The 26752-nt window shown below is 40.5% G+C and overlaps 1 protein-coding gene across 1 annotated transcript in view; it reads left to right on the top strand.

Annotated features, from left to right (window-relative positions):
* The window catches only part of nt5dc1 (5'-nucleotidase domain containing 1), a 96410-nt gene that overhangs the window by 7852 nt on the left and 61806 nt on the right, over positions 1-26752 (top strand). The window lies entirely within an intron of this gene.

Genomic DNA, 26752 nt, shown 5'->3' with positions numbered 1-26752 from the left:
ATGCATAGAGGCACAGCGCAGTTTTTAGACACCAGGAGGCAGAATTGAGGTTTTGTTCTGAGACGCTCACCTGCTTCCTTCTGTGAAGAGCCTCTAGATCGCAGCTCAGACTTACTGTACCGTCAGCAGGTGAGGAACATGTCTGTGCAACAGTGTAGTTCAGTGATGTTTTTTTTTTGTTGTTGTTTTTTGTGGAGCTCTATAAGCTTAAAGGGCAGTGTGGCTCCTGTCTAAAGTTGTAATCTAGAACATCAACATCGAGCACAGAAATTGCTCACATTTCTATAGAGAGATCTGCATTACTATCACAATACATTTTCTCATATTTAACTGTAGTTCTAAGGATAAAGTTTCTGATGTTACACAAAATAAAATATGGGACAGTCAAAGCTGTTTTGATACCTAATAGACAATCAAACTTTGAAGAAGAAATCCACTGGAATGGCCATCTGCCTTTAAAATATATCTGAAAGTACGCATCAATCTTTAACTTAAAGAAATTACTTTTAGTCGACATGCCTTCTCTATCTCTCCTCATTTCTTGTCATATCTCTACTGGCCATTAATAATGAAGGTATAAAATGCCCCCCAAAAAACATACTTCCATAACATTTTCAGTACTGATCAGCTCATTTCAAACAGATAAGAATTGGGCATAATGTGGTTTGGTGGTTAAGTTGCACATAGCAACCACAACAGCCACAGCCTGGCTGGGGGATCTGTGTTGTGCCTAATTAAATCTAAAGTTAAATCAAAATTGTTAAGACATCTTCGGATCTTATTGCCATCTGGATATCATAATAATGTGAAAAGATCTTATATCTGCGAGACCAGGATTTTGAAATTGGCAACCAACAGTTACTTCACCCATTGGTGGGTCAACTGCCGTTTTGAGGCCTTGAGTTTGGATTTTGGTCGCCGCCATCTTCCTAGTTCCTAAGCAAGGAGCCAGAAATGACCATATTTAGACAAGCTGAGGAGGATTGAGCGATTTCGCTCTATATGATTGGAAACCTGACGCCATTATGTACTGTCCACCAATAGCAGAAATTTGACTGCACCACAGGCCTGTCAGGCCTGTTTCAGTGTTTCGGAAAATGTCATGTTAAAACTCTTACTTGTGTGAGATGTAAACATCAATGAGAAACAGGAAGTATACAGTGTTGCCATGGATACAGTGTTAAACTGGGCTGCAGCACAAGCACAATTTTATAGTCTATATTTCTATTCATTTTGGAAATTTAAGTGTGCCGAGTTAGCTGTTGAACCCTAAAGCTCACAAGGCCAGAATTAGATTTGCAAAACTTCAGCATAAATTTACATATGTATTTCCCCCTTTGGAAGAACCATAAAAGAAGGAAATTATGTCTGCTGTTGCCAGTGTACAACTTGGTGCTGAAACTGTGGCAAAAAGAGAGACTGCGTATGATTGTTAAGTAGCTTTTTCTGACTTGAATCATGGAATGGAAATTAAGAACAAGACTGACAGACTCCATAAGAACTTAAGTGTATACACTCCAGCATACATCTCTAGTTTTGATTCTATTCACATGTATAGGAACAACAGATGGAGGGAATGTGACGCGAAGTGATGTGGTAGAGTGATATGTGGACAGACAAAAAGGAAAACAATGTTTGGTTTTCTATTACAGATGTAAGCTTCATCAATTGAAAATGTGAAGAAATACATCCAGAAAAATGCATGCTGTTGAATTTAGGCTGTTTTGATACAAAATGTGTGTTGAGTGTCAATTTCTTTCAAAAAAAAGCTTGTTCAACTGGTTTGGGTGGAGCTCAAACCAGCTGATGTGAGCTAAACTTGAGTAGCTCTGGGACACTCGTTTTGTCAAAGTAGCACTTAGTGGAAAAAAGGTTCAGGACCTCTGTTTTACACTTTTTTTTGGTGTTTTATGTATCTACATCAATTCTCTTAAGCTTTCTCTGGAGCCCTTCAAAGAACAGGCTGTTTTGTGTCTGTGTCTTTAAGGTGCCTTAATATCAATTACCCTCTCTTCTTATTGGCTCACTCTTTTCTGAGTGATGCTTGCCTGGGCCAACCACAGGCTTGTAGTTCGCTAGCTCCGTTACAATGATCGCACAGTATTTTCTTTTGCATTAATGACTGAACAGGACAGACATATCACATGAGCACGAGTTTGTGACATCATTAACCTACGGAAGTCCAAATGGCTCTTCCAAACAACCAAGTTGCTGAACATGGGTTCTATGCATTATTGTGTGGTTTGAGCATTTTGACATTTGTAGAGCATTTTTATAGCACCTAGACTTGCTTAATAAGTACAAAATCAACAAAAAAAAAAATGCCATGTGAGCTTTAGTCTTTTAGTATTTTCTATGTTTTGTTTTTCCAGCTGTAACATCGAGCATTTGGTACAATTATTTGCAATGTTTTTTTTTTTTAATTGCAGAGTACTCATTTATCAAAATTCATACAAGTTCCTGCCCCTCCTCTACACCGCTGATTGTCAAATGAAGGCAAAAGCGGCAAAAATATGGGATACTATTTTTTTTAGGGAGATAAAAAAGAAAAAGGACAAGAAAAATCCAAGAACTTAGTCAAAAGTAGTCCTAAAGTAAGTTAATAAGTAAGTCACTTGTTCCAGACTACATATTATCAGGATGATCATAGTCTGACCCAGAGCACACGCAATCATATCATCGTGGATGACAATGCTGTTTTTTAACTTTACTTCTGCAGTATGGGGGCGTGCTGATTGGTCAAGCCACTCAGTAAAATAACTTTGGTTTTTGAAAAGCCTCTCCTTCCCCTTCACCGTATCATTTAAACTGCCACCGTCTCAGCAGCCACAGATGAGTGCTTTTTGCAAGCCGAGGGCATCTTCGCTAAACTCATTGAATGAAATGACAGAGTAACGTGGGGGTGGAGTCAACATTTAACAACTTTCTAAACTGCAGATATGCCGTTGAATCTCACCATAAAAGTGGCTGTGACCACGGCCACAGTGAGGCATGGCAGCTTTTTATTTCACTGGGATTTTTTTTTATTTTTTTCTCTCGTGTGTCAGAATTAAAACCTCCCTATCTAAATTTGGCCCCTGTGAGGTTTAATGTAAAGGGCTACTTAGATTCCCATGCTCTTTCTGGTTTAACTCGTGCTGTGTATGGCAAAAGGCAGTGACAGAGCATAAACATATAATTAGAGGAGGAGGTTATCTGTATGGAAAACAGTTCTGTCATGGTAAAATATGGAGTCGCCCTCAGTGTTTTCAGACACCTCCCTAAGCAGGGAGGGTGATATTGCTGGGAAGGGTCTGCTGTAACCATTGTTTTACCCTCCAAACATCTTAATGCGCTGCTGTTTCATCCCAGACGTGACTTAATGTTCCTTCATTGGATTTAATGAGGTCAGCAGAGCTTCTCCCTCAACACACTCAGCCCCTGCTTTTCACATTATCTTTAAACAGTGTTTATGCTTGAGTCACATTTGAGTTTCCAAAATAATTCTGAGGAGATATACTTTGCACCTGTCACCTGTGGAAAGATGAAATATGATCTTTTGTTGATCCTTTTTTCAGATTTTTATCGTGATTTGTTGTTAAATTATAGTTTTTCTTGGAACTTAAATACATGATCTAACTTTTCAAACTGTTGTTGATTAATAATACTGCTTATATTCTTTTTTTATATTTCTATTTTTCTTGTCCTTCTCAGACAGGGTGCCCTTCTTTGAAGATTGTAATAATGTTTTTCGACTTAACACTTTTATTCATTTAAGAAAAGGAGCCAACCCATGCTAAATCTAGAGCTGGACTCAAACTGGATTCCTAAAGTTTAGAGATATAAATATTTGAAGCTTCAAAAAATTATCTGTTTTAAACTGAATAGGACATATTACTACTGAAAAATGTGTCTTCTCGTGGACCGGCTAAAAAAAAGGACAAAACATTTTTTTTTTTTTTTTTAAACAGCTTCTTTTGTAATGCCTGTTCTTCAACAGCTGATATTGGCCAATTCAATGTTGCAAACTCAAGCAGAAGTACAACTTACAAAACAAAAAAAATGTACATTCTGGTTGAAGTTTCTTACCTTGGCTTTTAATATCTCGACATTGCATCGACCAATGATAATTATATATAAAGTGGACAAACTATGTAACAGAGATATTGTTTTTAAATTACCTTAAACCTTCATCAGCATTTCTGTACAGCACTTTCTTGTTTCTTTTTGGCCGACGTATAAAATAAGATGTACCAGCTTATTAAACTTATCTTGGCCGATATCATGGCCTGGCCAATTTATCAGTATAGCTTTCTGAGTCATGCAAGTTGCAAGTTGGAGCCGCACTAAATCAGACTTGCTCGACCACGTCCCTCAACACCCTGCCACCGGTTCATGGTCTGTTTGTCCTCAGTCCACTGTCAGTAGATACTGCTGAATGGGAGCACCGCCCAAGCCTTGAAGTTTGGGAGGAGCTCCGATTGTGTCATCTACCCATCACAATTTGGCTGTTTCCATCCATGAGTTCCTCCATTATGACAACTTATAACGGAAAGCCCTTAAATATTCACTTTGTTGACTGATATCATCATCTTAGTAGGCTCGAGGTCTAAGAACCATATAATTCTTATGTCACTGTTTTGTTTTGGGCAGGGATGTACAATACATATTTTCTGATGTGTATTTTTTATTTTTTTTATGTGTTGTTTATTATTTTTATTTTTCTGGATTGTCTTGTCTCCATTTGGTCCCAAAGATTTGAGGATGCCCTGGTGCCTCAGAGAAGGAAGAGAATAATTGCCGGTTGATGTGCCGAAGCCAGAAAGGAAGAGTGGAAAGCAGGAGTTAAAGATAGAGTGTTTGAGGTTGGAAGTCACGGAGGCTCAGATTTAACATTTTAATAAACCAAATATGCCACTAAGAGGCACTTTAAAGCTTTATGAATGGAAGGACTAAAGCTGGACCTCCTGGCTCAGTGTTGGCTGCAATTACAGGGATCCAAAGACAAAAATCATGGTTGGGAGGTTGACCAAGGTGAGGCTAACGGTAACTGCTTCTTTCTGGATCTTTGTTTCCTTTTTCAACCTGACAAAGTCTTCTCCATGTCATTTTGAAATATGGCAAGGCCTCATATGAAAAAAGAATTAAAGTCAGAGAAACTGAACTTCTTTGTTACCAAATCAGATTTTGCTCTCATTTTAGGATTTATTTTAGGAGCAGGTAATGGGTTACTTTAATATCAACTATCTTAATCAAATCTGAGTAAGTGCTTTAATAACAAATACTTTTCACGTTTACTGTACCTGCAACTCCAGCTCATTATCCGCAATTTTTACAAGGGTGATGTTGCAGTCTGTATATTCCAACGGCTCCACTAAAGCTCAGTGGCAGTCAGTTATTGTTGCTGCATAGATTCAGCGGTCGCTCTGAGGCTCCTTTTGTGTCTGTCGTATCAGGTGTCCATAGTTATCACAGCAAGTCCCTCTTCGCTCATCCTCCAGTGTCTCCGGGAAGCACAGCCGACTGTGGAGGTGGTGTTAGTGGTGAGAAAAGGTGTTGGAGGCCAAACCCAACGTCTTATCCAGCTCCAATGCTATTATGTGTATATTTATGTGGAAGGATCGCCAGTGTTTTCCAAATTACGCAGGGCTCAAAATAGTTATGGTGCACAAAGGCATTTTTTTATCTTTGTGTAGCAGAAAGAACGTCAGCAGCTGGCAGCTCCTTCAAACATTATAGGCAAATATACGGATAACTCTTCGAGTTATCAATTAAACATTTAGGCTTGATATTAAGATCTTATCGATCATTTTAAAGGTTCTTCAAGGCCTGGCGTCAGAATTCATTCTTGACCTCTTAATGTCTGATGAACCTTGGCGCAGTTGAGATCCTTAGGCAGACAACTTCTGTCTTTTCCAAAATCCAGGCTGATAACTAAAGGCCACAGAGCTTTTCTGTCGGGGCCACGAGATTCTGGAACAACCTGCCTGAGGACATTTGAATGAGTCAGTTTCTTCGAATACATCTCTTCTAAAAACATACTTCTATCAGAAAGATTTTATTTTAACTGCCTGTTTAGCTTACTTGTTTAAAATATATATATTTTAGTGAGATTTTCTCTGTGAGGCATTTTGTAACTGTTTTCAAGAAAGTTCTTCAATAAATAATTCTTGTTGTTACAGCTTGGTCCCATCAGTCATCATGCCAAAATCATATTCATAATCTCTTGTCTACATTAGATTTATTTCAAATTTTTGTATTCAAAATGTCAAGAAAAAAGTCAAAATGTTGTTGTTTATGATGAGTTATGCCTTTTGTAGTCCTTGTGTGGAAGTTAAGTGGTTTCTTGTTACTTAAAAAAATAAATAAATCTGATTTTGTAGATGGGAGTAAAATTAGAGAACACTAAATTCCACCAAACTCAGAGTTCCAGCTATTGTTAATGTTTTTAAAGAAGGATGTAGTTTGATTGATTGGCTGAGAAAAGGTAAGTCTGAAATCTGAGTGTCTTCACATACTGATTGTTCTATGTCTAACCATGTGTTGTCTGATTGTTTGGGGTGGAGCCATTTCTATATGTATTGAAGTTGATTTGCCAGAGAGTAATGGTAAAAATGTGGGGCTTCAAGTCCTCTTTGTGTTTTTTGTTTTTGTAAAGTGGCCAGTTTAATTCTTGTGGTCTTGTTTCTCCAGTAGAATTTGTTTAAGATTGAATATAGTGATTTGAACAAGGTGGGGGTATTGTCATTTTAATGGTTGCTATTCTGCCCATAATGGATCGTGGAAGGTTCATCCAGCAGAGGAGGTCGTCATTTATTGTTTGAAGTGATGGAGTGAAGTTGAGTCCGTGCAGCTCTGACAGCCTGGGGGAAATATTAATACCTAAGTACATGATGTGACCTGTGCATAGAGGGATAGGTGGTTTATAGGCTGCCACATCCCAGCTGTTTCTGCGGAATGGAATTATGGCGGATTTATTCCAGTTGATGGGGTAGCTAGAGATGTTGGAGTATGATTCAGTTTAATTGTTTCCTGTAATGATAGCTGAGGGTTTTGCAAGAACAGCAATATATCATCTGCATAGAGACTTATTTTATGATGTGTGTTTGGTGTTTGGATTCCTTCGATGTGAATGTTTTGACGAATGGCAGCAGCTAACGGTTCAATGAAAATTAGGAATAGAGAGGGTGAGAGCGGGCATCGTTGCCTTGCCCCCCCTTTTGCAATGTGAAGCTTTGTAAGATTGGTCCATTGATGAAAACAGATGAATTTTGACCCAGTTAATATATCATTCCCCAAAGCCAAATCTGTGTAATGTGGTAAAAATAAATTACCAGTTAATTACCAGCTAACTCTCAAAGGCTTTTTCGGCATGTCAGGGGGCTATGATGGTTCCTGTTGTGAAGATGAATAGTGCATTACATTAAAAAAGTATTTGTGTGTTGTTGGATGCATGTCTCCCTTTATTAAAGCTGGTTTGATCTGGGCGAATTATGGATGATGTGTCTCTTTCCATTCTATGAGCTAGTGCCTTAGTGATGATTTTATATCGACATTGAGAAGACAGATTGGACGGTAACTCGATGGTAAAGATGGGTCTTTATAAGTTTGAGGAGCAGTGAAATTGTGGCTGTGTTTTTAATAGGTTTTAATGGACAGATGCAAAGGTATCGATGGTTACAGCTGCGCACAATACAAAGAGGATATGTGATAATCACAAAATACTGTAACACAATTAACCAAGTTGAGCTCCGGTGAGCACAGCGTATGAGGTGCAGGCATTACCACAACAGAGGTCCCAACAATCTTCCTTTGCTTCTCAACATTTTGACTTTATTCTTGAAATATAATATCAACTTTATTCTTGACATTTCCTCTACATCTCAACTTTTTTACTTTATTGTCGAAATGTGATGTAAAACGATTCTTCTTAAACGGTACATGCCGTTGCAAATACAAGCAGCATACAACTATGTATCCCACTGAAAACATTGACATGACGATGGCATTGACAATGTGAAATATAACCAAAGTGAAAGTCGTGCTGCTACATTACAATAAAAAAGACCAATCCAACGTAAGCAGACCTCCGTGTAGCTTCACAGACATTCCTCAGAGGGAGTGAGGTGTGTGTCCAGAGCATTGCTATGGATCCAAATCTCCTCCATCAGCGTATGTCTGGCTCATTACCTCCACATAAACTCGCAAAATTTTGATTCACAAGTGACTCGCAACCGAAGTGTTTTGGGGCCGTATTCACAAAAATTCTTCGATCTAAAGCAGGGGTGTCAAACATACGGCCCGCGGGCCGCATCTGGCCCGCCAGGGGGTCCAGCTCGGCCCGCCAGATGACTTTGCTAAGTGTGAAATTACAGAAAGACATAAATTGCATTTGTATGAGAATATGGAGGTTTATGAGTACAAACGTTTTGTAATTTTTTTAATCGATCCAGTAATTGCTTCAAAAACAGCGTAAATGCGATGTCTGCTCCGGAGGCAGAAGCGCTTGTTGCCACAGGCAGCAGCGCTCGCTGCTCGCTTTGTGACACGTTTGACGTCAAACGCGTCACAAAGTGAGGGAATCTGCAGAGGAGAGCCCTGGCAGATAAACAGTGGGCTGATGTCTGAGTTTTTGGTCTTTATGTTTCTAGTTTATTGTAGAAAGACCTTAAAATAGGGTTTATCATCCAAAACCTTCACCAATGATTTAAACATAGAGAAATATTGTCGTTACGTATACGTTATTATGCTATGATTTTACTGGTCTGGCCCACTTGAGATCGAAGTGGGCAGTATGTGGCCCCTTAACTAAAATGAGTTTGACACCCCTGATCTAAAGGTTCCTCATAGTGGCGAAATTCTAAGAAAATTCTTAGAGTTGGGACATTTTCTAAGAATTAAGAATGACGCTGAATGAATGCTGAATGACGTCGCGTTAGTAAAACGCCACAAATTATATCATGCAGGGGTGATGTGTGTTGTCGATCTCATTTAAGATGCTCACTTCTCCCACTCAACACAATAACAGCAGAAATGAAAGTGATCACAGCACGAAGATATTTGGTGACTGTAAAAATGACTCGGGTCTGTTGCAACCTTCACCAGCAGTGATCACAAACAAAAACACTTTCACAACCTTGTATTGTGCCACAGTTAAATTTTTCTACACTGGATGTCACTGTTCATTCTGTGCCCCTTTCTCATAAAGAGTGCATTTTTTGGATCAACCAATCACATCTTTTAAAAGGAAGTGTCATCCCTAGCAACAGGTCGACCACACCTCCTCACTAAGATAAGAGTTTCTGCCTTTCCTTGCTCAGAGTTGCTCTGAGAAGTTTCCTAAATCACTCCAGAGCTAAGACTCCTTGCTAAAAATGTTAGGCTAAGTTAAGAGCTTAAGAGGGATCTAAGAATATTTGTGAATACGGCCCCAATTGATCACACAAGCAAAATTGTGAAGTCTGGAACTAAAACTAATAAAACTGGAAGACATTTTTTTTCCGCAATCCAAATTATTTTATTCTCGGTTCAAATGCAAACCCCTCGAGGTTCAAGAGAGCGTTTCATATTACTTCTGAACTTGATTTTTGATTGCAGCATGAGAAATTTGCTCTCAAAACAGTTTTTTATGCTTAGATAGAAAAGACAAAAAGATTGCCTTCATAGATGTGGCCCTAATACTTGGTCGTACATACAGTAAATGCCTGTGGTTGAATAATGTCAGTTTTTTTTTTATTGAGCTGCAAGTGCGTTTGACAAACACCGAATACAGCTGCATCTGCTGCCATTGTGCTGCTGACGTTTAGCTTTTCTTCAAGATATCAGAAAATGGGAATCATTTTCTTTAACCATATAATAATCACCTGTGTATAAAAATCCAGAGGAATCGTTTGATGGCAAAGAGTAGAACATTTTACTGTTGAGTTCTATTTTCATGGGTTTTAAAGGTCAAAACTTGACATGTGGCAACAGGGAATACTTTTAAGATAGAACCTTGCTTCCATAAAAATCTGCACTCTTCACCTGTTGGTTGTTTATTTCCTCTCAGTGACGTTGGGTCCTGGCGTACAAACAAGTGCTTTTAGAGGTCTTTATGGTATTGCGAACCCCATGCTTATCAGCCCCGGTGGCCTGTGTCCTAAATATACTGGAATCTCTGTGGATTTTCCTCGCTGGGCTGCTCTCATGGCTCAGGTCTGTTGTTGTTTTTGTCGGTTTATGTTTTATTTTAGGTGTTGGGCTGGGATGGGTCACTGAGAGCCATTCTTAGCATGGTGGGAGGAATCCATAAGGAAATTCAAAGTCCTTTGGCTTTTTTTCTCCCTCCAATTCAAAGGAACTCAGCATCCTGCAGTAGAAATGAATGAAGAGGAAGTCAAGAATAGCAGGATAAATGTCTCTGGTTTGATTTTCTTCCACAGCTGATGAATAGATAGTACAAAATGGTCATTTATTTGATCGTAGTTGAAGCTTTTATACCCATTATGGTGGTCATGCATTTGGATGTAGTCAAGGCTATTATACCCTTTATGCTGGCTAAAATAAGACTTAGGATGTACTCCCAGAGGAATTCTCCCTGAGGAAAAATGCAGGGTTCAAAATTAGTTGAATAGTATTTTTCCTTCAGGAAAAATCGGGCATCACAAATAGGCAACATCTTAATTTTGCAGTAAAATGTTAGAATTCAATTAATTTTACCTGCATTGTTTTGAAATGTTCCAAATAGTTCCACACTCCCACTGTAGCTTTTGAATATTTTCAGTTAAACTGCTGAAGAATGAGAAAAGCGTCCAAATATGTGTTGTTTACTGGCGTGCTTGAGAGAGAACACAGTAGGACTGTGTAGGAATGATACAAAGCTCAGGAACTGCAGTCAAGTATAAAGGTTGTTGTTTTTCCCCAAATGTTCTCAAAGGTTACTGCAGGAAAGCTTAATGGCCTTGACTCTTGCGTTGTTGACAGCAGCACTGAGTTATGATTTACAGGATAATGTACGGTGGCACTGAGGTGCAAAACACAACAACAAAAAGAAAACGTAACAACAAAAACGAGCAGTACTGAAGAGCAAAACACATTCTTACAAAAATAAAATGCAAAAACTCCCCAAAAGCCTGTAGTCCTAAGGTGCAAAACAAAAAGAAAACACAACCACAAAAATGAGCAGCACTGAAGTGCAAAACACAAATACAAAAAGAAAAACACTACAACATTAAGGAGCAGTCCTGAAGTGCAACTTGCAGCCCAAAAATTACAGAAATAGCATCATCAGCTGGTCCGTCAACTTTAGCTCCATTTCTGGAGGATTTCGGGCAGGAGCACCAAGATGGGAAAGTGGCTGTTCCGTCAGTATAACAATCACGTAAGCGCTATATCACTGCTATGTACCGATCCCCAGTGGTATGCCGCTGCTTTACCACTGCTAGATGTGCCGAAAGCAAATATTAATGACGGCCGTAGTTAACAGAGTTAATGTTAGCCTAGCCACCATAGCCAGTCGGACCAATCAATAACAGAAATTCAGTCACCAAGATGGCTAAAACTTAATAGAGAGAGAAGCAGCAGGGAGTCATACCCAGTAATTAGGGGTGGTGGGGAGCTATGAATGTGTTGTTGTAGGCGGGAAACATAACTTGCCTTTAAAGGGTTTTCATTGTGATGCCGCAGTCGGTAATAGGTAGTGACCTAACAAGCATTTATAGAAATTTAATTATTCAAGATTATTACTTTAATAATACTTACAAAGTATAAAGATGGGTAAACTTTGGCATATGACATTACATTACTGAGCAGTTGCAAGTAATTTTTGTCAGTGGGAAGCTTTCATAATAGCTCTGTCACACCACTCATTGTTGTGTAAATGCAGCGGTTCATCATCACTTCCGACACATGCAATTTACTGCTCTGTTCCTGGGCAGGTCGACTTCCTCACCTCTTTCTGTTTCTGTGGTTGAGGGGAGAAGTGTTGTCAAGGTCAAGAAATATCCTGCGCTGTACGCAGTCTGTATATAAAAGTGGACGTAGCTTCTGGCTTCGAAAAATGTGGCCGATGCGGAAGTGCCTTAAACTGTAAAACCATCGGTTGCCACTGGAGGTCAGCTCCAAAAAGCCTGCGGCTCCATAGACTGCCGTTCAACTTCTCATCAAATTCTCAGTCAATAAAATGTCTCCACTAATTTTCTGTATGTCATTCGCTAAATTCACTCTTCCAGATTAGTGTTCTGGCCGTCCAGATTAGCGTCAGATCCACCGCTCGCTCCTCCCCCAGCTCGTCCAAATGTGGTCACTAATGGTTCCAAACCACTCGGCAAGATGGCGTCGGCTCAATTCCGAACTTGAGGCTACATAACAGCCGTTTACAAACTGATGGGTGATGTCACTGCTGGTTGCCGCTTGTGTACAACCCATAATGCTGTTATTACTTCATACGTTGCTAATCGGTTGACACACGTTACATGACGCGCTGAAGCGTCAGTGTGTTTTCAGCTTTCGAGCTCCCTACGTCAGCAGTGTGACATCTTTTTAGGCTTCAAGTACATGTTCCCCTACTTGTACCATGGTTTCTGTTCGGGTTTTCAGTTGACTGCCTCATTTACTTGCTTTGGAGCAGATACACTCAGATTTTAATTGATTTTTTTTTTTTTTTTTTTTGGGGGGGGGGGTTATACACTTTATTAATCTCCGAGGGGAAATTTCTTCACTACAGCAGGGGGGCTCTCAGGGGGGAGATGCTGCAGCAGGCTGCCACTAGCGCGGTGCCAGGTAACCTGACCTGAGGTGCATGTTTTTGGATGATGGGAGGAAGCCGGAGAACCCGGAGAGAACCCACGCAAGCACAGGGAGAATATGCAAACTCCGCACAGAAAGGCCCAGGACCGGATTCGAACCCGGAACTTTTTTTTGCTGTGAGGTGACAGTGCTAACCACTGCACCACCGTGCCGCCCAAATGTCACCCAGCTGTCTGAAACGGGCTCAAACTCGTGTGATGTTAATGCATTTTAAATTCTACTGTCTCGCCTGGATTCTATTTTCTTTCATTTACTTTTGTCTTCGGTAATTGCATGTTAAAAGTGCTTACAGTGCATCCGGAAAGTATTCACAGCGCTTCACTTTTTCCACATTTTGTTATATTACAGCCTTATTCCAAAATGGATTAAATTCATTTTTTTTCTTCAAAATTCTCCACACAGTACCTCATAATGACAATGTGAAATAAAAAAAATTGAAATTTTTGCAAATCTTTTAAAAATAAAAAAATCACATGTACATAAGTATTCACAGCCTTTGCCATTACACTCAAAATTGAGCTCAGGTGCATCCTGTTTCTACTGACCATCCTTGAGATGTTTCTACAACTTGAATGGAGTCCACCTGTGGTAAATTCAGTTGATTGGACATGATTTGGAAAGACACACACCGTCTATATAAGGTCCCACAGTTGACAGTGCATGTCAGAGCACAAACCAAGCCATGAAATCCAAAGAATTGTTTGTAGACCTCCGAGACAGGATTGTATTGAGGCACAGATCTGGGGAAGGGTTCAGAAAAATTTCTGCAGCACTGAAGGTCCCAATGAGCACAGTGGCCTCCATCATCCGTAAATGGAAGAAGTTTGGAACCACCAGGACTCTTCCTAGAGTTGGCCGCCCGGCCAAACTGAGCGATCGGGGGAGAAGGGCCTTAGTCAGGGAGGTGACCAAGAACCCGATTGTCACTCTGACAGAGCTCCAACGTTGCTCTGTGAAGAGAGGAGAACCTTCCAGAAGGACAACCATCTCTGCAGCACTCCACCAAGCAGGCCTGTATGGTATAGTGGCCAGACGGAAGCCCCTCCTCAGTAAAAGGCACATGACAGCCCACCTGGAGCTTACCAAAAGGCACCTGAAGGACTGTCAGACCATGAGAAACTAAATTCTCTGGTCTGATGAAACAAAGATTAAACTCTTTGGCCTGAATGCCAAGCGTCATGTTTGGAGGAAACCAGACACCGCTCATCACCTGGCCAATACCATCTCTACGGTGAAGCGTGGTGGTGGCAGCATCATGCTGTGGGGATGTTTTTCAGCGGCAGGAACTGGGAGACTAGTCAGGATGGAGGGAAAGATGAATGCAGCAATGTACAGAGACATCTTTGATGAAAACCTTCTTCAGAGCGCTCTGGACCTCAGACTGGGGCGAAGGTTCATCTTCCAACAGGACAACGACCCGAAGTACACAGCCAAGATAACAAAGGAATGGCTTCGGGACAACTCTGTGAATGTCTTTGAGAGGCCCAGTCAGAGCCCAGACTTGAACCCGATTGAACATCTCTGGAGAGATCTGAAAATGGCTGTGCACCGACGCTCCCCATCCAACCTGATGGTGTTATGTGGTGAGGGGATCAACGAACCCAAATGCAGACACACGGCAAAATCTCTTAGGAAGCAGGTCTTTTATTCCCCGGGCAGTGAGGCAAACAGGAAATGCACGCCAAGAGTCTGTGTCAATTTGCGCTTTGCCAAACGAGGGAATCCCCGGGGTTCCCCTTGACACGTGGCCGGGTGACGTAGCCGAACGGCGATGCTCCGCTGGGGGAATCCCCAGATCTCTCCTCAGCGAGCTGATTGGCTGGATCGACTGTGTGACGTCCGCGACTCGACACAGGATCGCCCCAAACCTCGACAGCGGATCTCCGAGGAACGCACTGGCGGGTCTCTTCGTGCAGGTGATGCCCGTGGCTCGACACTGGACGGAACCGGCAGGGTCGACTGTGTGACACTCGTAGCTCGACACAGGATTGCCAAGATACAGCAGATGATCTCCGAGGAACGATCTGGAATCTTCTTCGTTCAGGTGGATGCCCGTGGCCCGACACTGAACGGCAGGAAACAGGAAACAGGTCAGAATCGTAATCTCAACAACGGGAGACGGAACGGACTTACTGGACGGGTTGACGGGTAGGCAACGGACGAACTGACACCGGATGGGCAGGAGACTAGGGTATAAGTAGCGGCCGGCGTAATCAATTGGAATGCCGCTCAGCTGTGCTGCCGGAGAGGTGCGGTAGTGGGCGGTGCTTGGAGGAGGGTACTGCTGAGAGAGAAAAACAGACAGGGAAATGACAGGACACAGGAGGAAAGGTATTCGGGGGTTAAACAGGGGAAAACACACTAGGAACAGACAGGAATCCTAACAGATGGAGCTTGAGAGGTCCTGCAAAGATGAATGGGAGAAACTGCCCAAGAATAGCTGTGCTAAGCTTATAGCATCATACTCAAAAAGACTTGAGGCTGTAATTTCTGCCAAAGGTGCTTCAACAAAGTATTGAGCAAAGGCTGTGAATACTTATGTACGTGTTATATTTTCGTTCTTTATTTTTAATAGATTTGCAAAAATTTAAAAAAAAAACTATTTTCACTTTGTCATTATGGGATATGGCGCGTAGAATTTTGAGGAAAAAAATGAATTTAATCCATTTTGGAATAAGGCTGTAACATAACAAAATGTGTAAAAAGTGAAGCGCTGTGAATACTTTCCGGATGCACTGTATGTCCACAAAATCAAAGTACAACAAGTCACGTAGCTGGATGAATTATTGCATTCAGAACCTTTCGGATTAAAGGTAAATCGTTTTCAAGAAACTCAAGCAAGTTTGTTCCATTGATGTGAATGTCAGGTCGGCTACATTCTATTATGAAGTTAAGGATGGATCGTTTGATGAATAACTGGTCAGTCCCATGAGGTAGTTGACTTGCTCCCATCAAACAAGGGGCTAATGACCCTTAATGACTATTGGTTGGGTGAATTCAACCAGCCCTCCTCTCCATTATAATTGCTCATTAACGGCATTTTCACAAAATTTTAAATAAAATAAATTAAAAAAAAAAAAAAGTTTTGCAGCCGTTGGCTTCATGTATGTGGACAAGACCCATTTTATTGAATGTTTTTGTTCAAGTAAAATATTAGGCCGCTGCTGAAAGTGATAGGGAATAGTTAAAGGGTCTGATTTTTATACTGAATGTCTTAAAACCTATGCATTTTGGTCATTTTTTAAAGTTTATTAGCAATATACACGTGTTACTCGTGCCAGTTTGAAGTCAGTGAGAGCCTCCAAGCATAGGTGGAGCAACTGAAGTAAAGTAATGGCTAATTTTCTCAGTAAAATAGGGTACAGCCTTGGTGAAGGAACATGTGCACTGGTTTTTATGGTAATCCAGCAAATCCAAAATAAGACGGCTTTAATGTCAGCAGTTTCATTTCAACCATGGAATTAAGCTACAAAAATACCAAAATGCTCTCATCAAATCCACCACGTCTCTGACCACTCATTCACCTCAGCATCCAGTGCTAAATTGACTGCTGAATTTGTGAACTGCGCAAAGTAAATTTTCTGTGTCCTGTATCTGATACCATGGCTGCCCTCTGGCAGCCTCTTTTTTAGCCATAAATCTGTGGTTTAATTTTTCTCCAGAATCCTATTACAGTTTTGTAAACATTTTTTCAAAATTCCTCACTTATCAGCAACTGACCTGTTTCCAGACAAGTTACTAAGGAACTGTCTGTACTGTCATATACCCTGAGAGCCTATTATTTTAATCAGTAACTTCAGAACTTAGATTTTCATGGTGATCCTAGCTTGTCACAGTAGATGTTTTTCTATACATCAAATGGCCAGTGTGAATGGCTTAAATGACCTTGTCAAAAAGTGAGTATTCTCATGTATGACTTGATGTTGACACAGCAACTGTATCCATGTTTTTACAGCCCCATAAAGATTTAAGTAAACGATAAAGTCATTCATTCCACAAACCTAAATTAGTTTGCAAAGTGGCAAATTGAGTTATTTTGACATTTTATGAACATTTTCTGTAAGAGGAACTGAAATCATACAATTCAGACACCTTAGAGCAGGGGTGTCAAGCATACGGCCCGTGGGCTGGATCTGGCCCGCCAGGGGGTCCAGCTCGGCCCGCCGGATGACTTTGCTAAGTGTGAAAATTACAGAAAGACATAAATTGCATTTCTATGAGAATATGGAGGTTTATGAGTACAAATTTTTTTTTAATCGATCCAGTAATTGCTTCAAAAACAGCGTAAATGCGATTTCTGCTCCGGAGGCAGCAGCGCTCGCTGCTCGCTTTGTGACGCGTTTGACGTCAAATGCGTCACAAAGCGAGGGAATCTGCAGAGGAGAGCCCGGGCAGATAAACAGTGGGCTGATGTCTGAGTTTTTGCTCTTTATGTTTCTAGTTTATTGTAGAAAGACCTTAAAATAGGGTTTATCATCCAAAAACCTTCACCAATGATTTAAGCATAGAGAAATATTGTCGTTATGTATGCGTTATTATGCTATGATTTTACTGGTCTGGCCCACTTGAGATCAAAGTGGGCAGTATGTGGCCCCTTAACTAAAATGAGTTTGACACCCCTGCCTTAGAGCCTTCTTCCATTTGTGTCACATTCTTTTCCATATACTTTTTTTAAGTGCCATAATTGTAAACCATTTCACCGTTCTAAGAACGGTGGGAGGGGTTTCCTCCTTTTTTTGTGTGTCCACACCGGGGGAATTTACAACCTTTGACGTTCCTGTAATTATGCTTTGTGGGACGTTTTTAGCTGCTATACCTCTGCCTGGGCACTCTCCCCCGTTACTATAGGAACTGTTGTGACACACACAGGAGCATAATGAGGAATGGCCCAACAACAAATGTGCAGGCTTTATTAAGCCGATAAACATCAGAGGAAATACAGCGTGACTTCGATTCAACAAAGAGAAATATCCAAAGTCGCTCCATTTACTTCCTACTATGCAGTGGTGTGATGCCATTTGAAGCACCGGAGGCTCTTGTGGAGTTTTTCATGTAAAGTGTGATCGTCTGGCTTCAGGCACCACACGTTCTTGCAAATGTTTGACAATAAACATCTTTTTATGGGGGGGTTTCTTTCTTATAAAACAGACGAAGTTTCTATTGACCCGTAATGCAAAACTGACAATGCAAATAATAGCGCTTCATAACAGGGCTTCAAGTGAATCAGTTAATACATCTTAAATGTAATTCTAAGAAATTTTACCGTTTGCACCGTTGTTTTATTGAACATTACATCCTTGGATAAAAGGTGCACACTGCAGACTAAACTGCAAACATGCTTCCTTGTTACCAGACTTTATTGAGTAAAATCCACACCCTGTGGATAGATAGAAAATAGATTTTCACTCCTTCGTACTGTGTAGTCAGAGCTAAAATCTTGTCAGCAAATACAAATGTGTAGCCATGTGGAAAAATAAGGTACTCCAATAGAAATTTTAACCTGACAAGCAATATGGTTTGATACATTGAACCATCTGAGAAGTTGTTGTTGGAAACTGTTTGAAAACGACAAGGCACTTTCTAAAACTACTTGGGAGTTGATTGGATGGACCGTCTGTCTATCGCCCTGATCTTCACAGTTTCAAAGCTTGACAGCCGTGGGTAAAGAAGATCTTCTAAACTCTTCAATCCTGCAGCACGGCGAGATTAACCGACTGCTGCAACTGCTCCTCTGACCTGCCGCAAAGTCGTGGCAAGGGTATTACCTGGTATTGTCCATTACACCTAGCTCTGTTTTCGTCTCCCCACTACCATTCCCAATCACTCCAGACTCCTGCCCAGGACTGAGCCAGCTTCTCTTGGCCAGCTTGTCCATTCGCCGAGTGTTCCTGACAGCCATGCTGCCACCCCAAGATAATACAGTATAAAAAAAGGACACTCAACAACACTGACTGGTAGAATATGTATATGTATATACAGTATATATATATATGTGTAGCATTTCACTGCAGACATCAAAGGACCTGAACCCCCTTTGGAAAAACAGGCAAATGATAAATAGCATAGTTGTAATAAATAGGAAAAAATATTAACATCACAAAAGCAGTGGCACGTAAACATAACTTATTTTTAAAACAAACAACTTATTGTCGTAAAAACTCTTTTCAACTGCGGTACCCAGCTAGGACATTACACGGTAAACATGTTGCTTAGAACATGAAGATCACTTAAAAGGTTCTATTATTAACAGTTACATAAAAAATGTTAGCCAGTTCCTAAAGGTTTGAGCTATAGCTACGTCAGCCTAAATGAGCTGACGTAAGACTTTGTCCGTGGTGCATTGCCGCTACATAAGTCATTTTTACATGTTACATGTCAGCATGTGAACATGGAGACAGTACGTTTTTAATGTAACGTTAACAACTGAAACTCTAAACTTGAATTCTGTGTACACATCTGGAGCTTCATTTATACCTGTTGCGTACGCACGAAACAGGGCCTGAGATTGGCGTACGTTTTAGAGATGGGGGGAAATTATCGACACAGACGGTGAGCTGATGAATTGAAGCCAGACTGTAGAAATTAAATGTGACAGATAATTTGATACGTGTAACGAAACCTCTCACACATTTAATTTCACTTCATATCACATCTTTTTTTGGACATGGGTCCACTTTATCGTTAACATTTTAACCAGCAGAGTAATTTTTGCTTGTGGCCTATAATTATTCTAGAAGCAACTTTGAACTATGATTGATAGAAGGAAATCTATGTCTCATTTAATTCCGCTCATCATATCATACCTGCTGTCACTCCAACACGTTCCTTTTCACCGCGTTTACATTGCAAAGTAATCATCATCCTTTGTAAAAATCCAAGATAACATCAAACAGCATTAGGTTAAAGAACAGACAGTTTAAACATTTTTTTTCATATTTTACACATGTAGTTTAATGCAATTATTGTGTGTAAAAGTGTTTCCACTGCGCTCTCGGGCGTAATGGAGACATCGTGATGGAACTTCTATCACTGCAGCAGCAACACGTTACCACTCGCTGCATTTTCTTTTGTTTTTGGCTTCAGCTGTGATCACCGAACAAATATGTGCTTCATATCCGGCTACTTCGTCCACAAAAACCTCGAGTTCTGTGTCGGAAAAAATTCCATTTCCGGGTTTTCCTCTCCATTGTTGCCACGATTCACCAAAGAACCACTGATCTACAGGGCTAATTCTATATGCATCAGCCTTTATGATATGCTGTGCATTGACCATTTATGGTTGAATGTGGGCATGTTGAAGGTGGGATATGAGGCAGATCTACGTGCGCACATTTCCACGTGCATTGTGATTTATAAAGGGAACATTGCGTGCAAGTGTGCATGCGCACGGTTTCATAAATCTAAAGGCTTCTGATCTGAATTTTGCGCACGCCGTTTTCTGTTTTTGTGCGCACGTACACGTTTACATAAACAATGCTGGCCTTTTAGTATGGGTCCCACACAATGTTTTATAAATGAGGCCCCTGGATTTGCTGTCATTGAGCTGCTTACATACAGTGCATCCGGAAAGTATTCACAGCGCTTCACTTTTTACACATTTTGTTATATTACAGCCTTATTCCAAAATGGATTAAATTCATTTTTTTCCTCAAAATTCTACACACAATACCCCATAATGACAACATGAAATACATTTTTTTGAAATTTTTGCAAATCTATTAAAAATCAAAAACGAAATATAACATGTACATAAGTATTCACAGCCTTTGCTCAATACTTTGTTGAAGCACCTTTGGCAGAAATTACAGCCTCAAGTCTTTTTGAGTATGATGCTATAAGCTTGGCACACCTATTCTTGGGCAGTTTCTCCCATTCTTCTTTGCAGGACCTCTCAAGCTCCATCAGGTTGGATGGGGAGCGTCGGTGCACAGCCATTTTCAGATCTCTCCAGAGATGTTCAATCGGGTTTAAGTCTGGGCTCTGCCTGGGCCTCTCAAAGACATTCACAGAGTTGTCCCGAAGCCATTCCTTTGTTATCTTGGCTGTGTGCTTCGGATCGTTGTCCTGTTGGAAGATGAACTTTCACCCCAGTCTGAGGTCCAGAGCGCTCTAGAGAAGGTTTTCATCAAGGATGTCTCTGTACATTGCTGCATTCATCTTTCCCTCCATCCTGACTAGTCTCCCAGTTCCTGCCGCTGAAAAACATCCCCACAGCATGATGCTGCCACCACCACGCTTCACCGTAGAGATGGTATTGGCCAGGTGATGAGCGGTGCCTGGTTTCCTTCAAACATGACGCTTGGCATTCAGGCTAAAGAGTTCAATCTTTGTTTCATCAGACCAGAGAATTTAGTTTCTCATGGTCTGACAGTCCTTCAGGTGCCTTTTGGTAAGCTCCAGGTGGGCTGTCATGTGCCTTTTACTGAGGAGTGGCTTCCGTCTGGCCACTCTACCATACAGGCCTGCTTGGTGGAGTGCTGCAGAGATGGTTGTCCTTCTGGAAGGTTCTCCTCTCTTCACAGAGCAACGTTGGAGCTCTGTCAGAGTGACCATCGGGTTCTTGGTCACCTCCCTGACTAAGGCCCTTCTCCCCCGATCGCTCAGTTTGGCCGGGTGGCCAACTCTTGGAAGAGTCCTGGTGGTTCCAAACTTCTTCCATTTACAGATGATGGAGGCCACTGTGCTCATTGGGACCTTCAATGCTGCAAAAATTGTTCTGTACCATTCCCCAGATCTGTGCCTCAATACAATCCTGTCTCGGAGGTCTACAGACAATTCTTTGGACTTCGTGTCTTGGTTTGTGCTCTGACATGCACTGTCAACTGTGGGACCTTATATAGACGGTGTGTGTCTTTCCAAATCATGTCCAATCAACTGAATTTACCACAGGTGGACTCCAATCAAGTTGTAGAAACATCTCAAGGATGATCAGTGGAAACAGGATGCACCTGAGCTCAATTTTGAGTGTAATGGCAAAGGCTGTGAATACTTATGTACATGTGATTTGTTCGTTTTTGATTTTTAATAGATTTGCAAAAATTTCAAATTTTATGTCAAGTTGTCATTATGGGGTATTGTGTGTATAATTTTGAGGGAAAAAATTAATTTAATCCATTTTGGAATAAGGCTGTAATATAACAGCACTAACAGGCATGAAGGATAATATGCTGTACTACAGTACGTATATGCTTTTTCAGTCTTAAAAGGCAAGAATAATGACATATAATAGGCCACTGTCGGTCAGAAAATGACATTAGGGCAACTGAGATGCACCCCCTGGCTCTTACACTTACTACACAGACCACTCACCCCATAAAAATCTGTTGATTAAATCTGCGATGATTAAACCAGAGGTGATACAATGTTCCCTTGCTCTCACTCAGGCTGTACCATGCAACCTTTATACCATAATACCTTGAGCAAAGATGGGCGAGATGATTAGGAAGGTGTTAGTGGGCTGTTATTGTTACACCTCATTCTCCCTTTCCGACTGCCTTATTATTTCCTTCTTTTTTCAGCAAACAAATTGTTACTGAGTGCTGGCCAAGGTGGCATAATGATCTTTCAGTTGATTTGCTTTAAAATATTCATTAAAATGTGGAAAAAGTGAAGCGCTGTGAATACTTTCCGGATGCACTGTAAGTGTGAAGTGTTTTCCTACTTTCGTCCAAGATGCCCTGTAAAATCTTTTATAAAAGGCCTTTTGGTTGTCTATAACTTGTTGCTGATCATCTGACAGTACCAAACAAAGAATATCTCCATACAACATTAAAAAATTTAAAAAAAAAAAATGTTTTTACACAAGTCGCAACAGACCTGTTGCTGCAGGCCAATGCCATTTCACATATTAACTTCTGGTACTTGTTTTTCTGTTATCAAAGATACCACAGAAGACGAATTTAGAATTTTAGTCCTGACTTGCTACCAAAGTATTAATTCTTGTGACATCCTCAACAGGATGTGTCAGTGATCCATTCTAACTGTATTTGGTTAAGGATAAGATCCACAAAGATAACTGAAAGCTACTCAACTTAAACCAAAGCTGGCAAAGCATGGCAAATTTTCACCAGAAGTGACAAAATATGTTTTTTTTATGAATTTGGGGAAAGCATTCATTTTAGCCACGAGAATAGTGCGCCAGCATTGCAGACCATTCATTTCCTTGATGAACGAGGAGGCGTGACGGATTTGGATATACGTGTCTATCTGTTTACAATTTGCTGCTCTCATATGTGTGTTCAGGAAAGGCAACGTTTACCTTCACCCCTCCTGTCTCTGTCTCTGTCTCTGAGGACGGAGCCAGATGTAAACACCACAAATCCACAACTGGCGTCTAAATGCTGGTTCTCTGTTAGGATCAGTTTTAGCCTATTTTCATGTGCAAAACAATCCGTTTGCTATTTGATTCCCATTGTCATTCTCTTACAGCTTTGCAACAGACGTGTACATTTTTTGCTACAGTGAGACATCACCGATCAGGGTGGGGATGTACACTGTTATGTCTGACTTGCTAAATTAAGTTGTAACGGCGCCTGCGCCTTGATCTGGTCCGTGTTTGCTCTCAGATAAGCTAAATACGTGTTTTGCGTGCAACGATAACAATTGAAAACATTCTGCACGGTAGCAAATAAACAACACATTACTAATGAACTTGTAGGGTGACTTGGATCAGGCTTCCCTTGGAGATTGAATGGTACAAGGATAGACTGATGTGCAGCTATAAGGAAATATATGGTTGAATGTTAGATTGATCAGCAGGTTTCAGTCTTAAGATGTAAGAAACTTTATAGTTACTGCACTGGAAGGAAAATATTCCTGACCTTCTGCAGTGAATGCTCGAAGAAGTACTGCATACAGGAATCTCTTTATTAGAAAGTCATAAAGCACTCCTCATTAAAACTCAAGTGTCCAGTAACACTTGGAGTCTGATGAAAGCTGGTCCCACAAGACTTTGTTTAATGTTTTTATTTACTGAGAATACAATAGTAGCACTCAGCTTATTAAGCATTGAATAGTCTTCCTTGCTGCTATTTAGGTTGTGGAATATGTGTTCATTCAAATTTGAGTTGTGCTGAACCACAGCATACTGCATACTGAACATTTTCTGATTTCTGTTATAGAAGTTTCTGTCATAGAAGTACACAGATGAGCCAAAACATTGTCAAATGCCAAGGTCTGAGATTTATTAGAGGAAAGGTGAACAGTCACTTTTTGTAGTCAACTTGATGGATCCAGGAAAAAGGGTTGTGCATCTCCTAAATGCTCCCTCCCAAAACGTGTTACAGTTGGGCTTTTGACCTTTTGAGTGCTGAACCATAACTACACTGCACTGTCTCGGCCTCATAGCCACAGTTTGTCTATCATATCATGTATTATATGTTCTGGTTGGATGTCCTTTTACTCTGCCTTCCTTAGGAATTGCCCCATAGGGATAGATAATGACTTTTGAAAATGAGGCAGATTTCAGGAGGCACATCATTGTGGAATTAGTGATATTTAACTAAATTGAACATTTACTTTAAATTGTGGTATTGCAACAGCTTATTTTGGCAGTTTGTCTATGCTAGGGTTGGGCATCATCCAATGATGTGATGATGGCTGACAGATTTAAGATGGAATCCCGGCACCGTTTAATCCCCAGTGATAAGTAGCGGTAGAAAACACGTTTGCCAGGTTTTCAGCAATATGCTGTCCTGATATTACTTTGGTCTGTAAAACATCACTCTTTATTTCCTAGTTGAGTATGTTATGACTGGTGACCATTTCTTATGATTTAACTGTAAGTGCTTCGAATAGATTTGTAATAAGAGATTCAACATGTTAAGGGAGTACTCATCTGACTTGCAATATTATCATACAGTATTACAGTTTTACTGAGTTCATCAAGCCCACCAACTAGAGACGAGAGTACTCGGCTGAAACGGGTATCCGTTACGGATAGTGTACTTTTGACAAGTATGAGTATTATCCGAGTAATTGTCTCGATATCTGCACAGATGAAGGCTTCTAACAGGACACGACCTGCGTGCACACGGCTACACACAGATCCCCCCGCCTTCCCTGCACACGGACTGTTTCAGACACAGATGCTGAGACACGCTCTGTTGGTCTCCAGCGTCTGCAGGAATTAACAACGACCTGCGACTCGTCTGGTTAATTACTGGCATCGGCTCAATTCCAGCAGGTTTGCATAAAATATATTTAGCCCAATTGCTCAGAGAACTTTGCTCTTACCGGACAAGTCCCAAGCTCGTGACTCTGCCTCTCTCAGGTTATTTTCCTTTTTTTCCATTGGCTTGCTCCTGCCTCGTTCAGATATCATCACTCAGCTGACTACTTTCAGTGAGAATATAGTGTAAGGCTGAATGCATATTTCGATGTGGACTGTGCATAAATCACCCAGCTTCCAACTGTCAGGTTTTTTTAATAAAACCAAGATAACGATCACCACCCCCAAAACACACACACACACACACACACACACACACACACACACACACACACACACACACACACACACACACACACACACACACACACACACACACACACACACACACACACACACAGAGAGAGACAGACAGACAGACACCCACATTATTTGCTGAACAATATAAAAAAGTAAAGTATATTAACATCAATTTTTTTTTCATATGACTACCCTGACATTTCTTTTCACTATAGCCCAACAATAACAATAAATATAGAATTGTTTTATTGAAAAAGAAAAATAGTTCTCACTCTTTTGATCAAAAACATTACCCCTAAGCTTCATTCTGGGGCTGTTCTGTAAATAGTTTTCTTATAAATAATACATTTTGCAATTTCTGATCATCATATCAATCTTAAATATAGAACTTCTCGTTACTTCCCACCCACCTCTAGTCTAAGCACAGCCCATTTTCAGATGAAGCCCCGTGCCACCCGAGTATGGTTATGGATACAGAGAATTTAGTTGGTTTAACAGATAAAGTTACAGATAATGATGTACTCGCTCGTCTCTACCTCCAACATCGAGTCTCCATTGATGCCGGCTTACAAGACACACTCCCAGAGAAGTGCAGCACTGCTGTAGAGACCATGATTAAATGCCACATACCTGCAAATGTTATTTCTGTGCAGTTATTTCTCAGGGATAACAATAATCAAGCAGATATTTCATAGAGTTTTTATGGACACATGACAGAATTAGAGGTTTGTACTGAGAAAACGGTACATGTTTTGATCATTTTGACATTACTGTCTGTGTTATGCAATTTCAGGAATTTTGGAAAAAAAAACAAGGATTCAATCAGATTAATAATGGCTAAAAAATTATTAAAAAAAAAAAAAATCAATAACAACAACAAAAAAGAATGAAACGTGACCATTACATTTTTTCCATAAATCATCAAAACACCTCAGCTACATGTCAGTGCTGCATGATCTTTACACAATGATGATTGGTGAACCAGAATTTTTAACAAGTGCAGTGCCATAAGCAAGGCTTTCCAGAGTTTTATAAGTAACTCCACATTCTGCAAGTGAGAGCACTCCCTCCACGTCATCATGTCTTACAGTAAACTCTGCGCGCAGCAATACGCTACGTCAGACAAGGAGACGTGGTCACTGTGACCATGAGAGGGCTATATATAGTACATCTGGATTGGATATGGATGTGTTGGAGTCAGGCAGCTAGAATTGCACTCACCAGTAAAAATAAGGAAAAGAGAGTTTAACACTTGAAACTGAAAGTCAGTTGAGTTTTAAGACGTCCTGAAGTGTTTTCGGTTCAAAACAGATCTTTATCCGTCCTACAAATTCCATTATGATTTACTACTTCTTTTTTTTTTTTTTAATTTTATTAAGGCAGTTTATCTAGTTTTCAACATATGAATGAAAATGCAATTTCTTTCTGTTTATTTTTGTATTGATGTAGTTGTATTATGGTGTACTAATTATGTTTGGGTGGAAATGTTCAGGATCAATTGTGTTTATTTTCCTACTA

This window comes from Brachyistius frenatus, unplaced genomic scaffold, assembly GCF_029030835.1.
Source record: "Brachyistius frenatus isolate BFR_SWC_R1_liver_20210118 unplaced genomic scaffold, ASM2903083v1 Contig_432, whole genome shotgun sequence".
NCBI lineage: Eukaryota > Metazoa > Chordata > Actinopteri > Embiotocidae > Brachyistius > Brachyistius frenatus.
Note: the sequence above shows the minus strand (reverse complement) of the source record. Positions and strands in the feature narration are given on the sequence as shown.